Genomic DNA, 1,487 nt, shown 5'->3' with positions numbered 1-1,487 from the left:
CCCAGGGGTGATGGTGAGAGGGTGGTTATTCCACTCCACGATTGGGGGCTCTTTGCTTTTAATAAAATGGAGTGGTTTGCAGCTGGTGCGAACCTGTCCTGCTCCCCAAATGAAGCAGGGCATGTGAAAGAGCGCCACCGGGGAGAGAGGCACAAGGGGACACCCTCAGTGGGATACACTCCTGCCACCCCTGAAAAAGCATCAGGGGACCAAGTGCTTCCTCCCAGGACTGGGACATGCTGCATCCTCACGTAGTACGTGTGTATGTTGGGGAAGGGGACATCAAATATTTCTATTTCTATTTCTATTTCTATTTCTATTTCTATTTCTATTTCTATTTCTATTTCTATTTCTATTTCTATTGTCTATATCTATCTATTCTATTATTTCTGTATTTACATTTATTCATATTTATACATCTATATCTATTTTTATATATGCTTCTGTGTGTCCCTGGCTGGTGATTTTGATGCCCCTTGGGCATCCAGGGCGCGTGGAGGTTACAGGAAGGTGCTCTCTGTGTATTTTAACGCCCCGCTGAAAAACTGAGGGGTTTGGAGGCGCTGGGGTTCACCTCTGAGCGTGGCACAGCATCCTGGTGGGCACCGGACGGCTGTGCCCGCATGTTTTTAAGAAATAAGGAGGGAAACATCATCTGAATCCTACGGGCAAGCGGATGATAGTGGCTACAGTTAATCTCCCAGGAACAGGCAACTACTTACGCATCTGGGAAAGGACGGCTGATTGTCGCTGTTGTTTGTCCCCGCTCCGTCTCCTCCCAAAGACTTATGTCCCCCCTCAAAAGGGGGACAGCTTGTTATTTGGGACCCCTGCCACACGCACATGAGGTCTGAGCTGATGTCCCCAAAGCGCCTGATGGGGAGCAAAGAGGACAGAGAAGTGGGGCAGAGGCATTGGGCTGTGGGGTACTGCTGCTGAGCCTGTTTTGACCCCAGTGCTCCCCGTTTTCTCCTTGGTGTCCTCCCCCAGTGTCCTCTAATGTCCTCCCCTGTGTCCCTGCTTATGCCCTGATATTTCTCCCTATGTCCCTCCTTGTGTCCCCCCGAAAGTCCCTCCTCAACTGCCAGCATCCCCCCAAGTGTCTCTCCACATGCCCTGACGTTGCTCCAAGTGTCCCTGCCTTGTCTCTCCTTGGCTGTCCCCAAGTGCTTCTCCTTGTCTCCTCCATGATCCCCCAGTGTCTGTCTTCATCCCCACCCAGTGTTCCCTCCAAGTGCTCCTCCTTGTCCTGCTGTTGTCCCCTCCAGCGTCCATCCTTGTCCCTACGCAGTGTCCCCCCGAAGTGCTCCTCCTTATCCCCCAGTGCCCCCCCGCCGTCCCTCCTTGTCCCCACCCAGTGTCCCTCCTTTTCCCGCTGTTGTCCCCTCACAGTGTCCCTCCTCGTCCCCTGATGTCCCGTACTGTCCCAGCCCGGCGGGCTGTCGGGGCGGGTCGGGGCGTGGTGGGGGACACACGGGGACACCGCC

The 1,487-nt window shown here is 54.1% G+C and overlaps 1 protein-coding gene across 1 annotated transcript in view; it reads left to right on the top strand.

The window, feature by feature from the left end:
• Positions 1–1,487, top strand: part of LOC104283686 (histone H5) — a 15,636-nt gene that overhangs the window by 13,378 nt on the left and 771 nt on the right. The window lies entirely within an intron of this gene.

This window comes from Charadrius vociferus, unplaced genomic scaffold, assembly GCF_000708025.1.
Source record: "Charadrius vociferus isolate BGI_N301 unplaced genomic scaffold, ASM70802v2 scaffold413, whole genome shotgun sequence".
NCBI classification, from domain to species: Eukaryota; Metazoa; Chordata; class Aves; order Charadriiformes; family Charadriidae; genus Charadrius; species Charadrius vociferus.
This window is presented reverse-complemented; position numbering and strand designations above follow the sequence as displayed.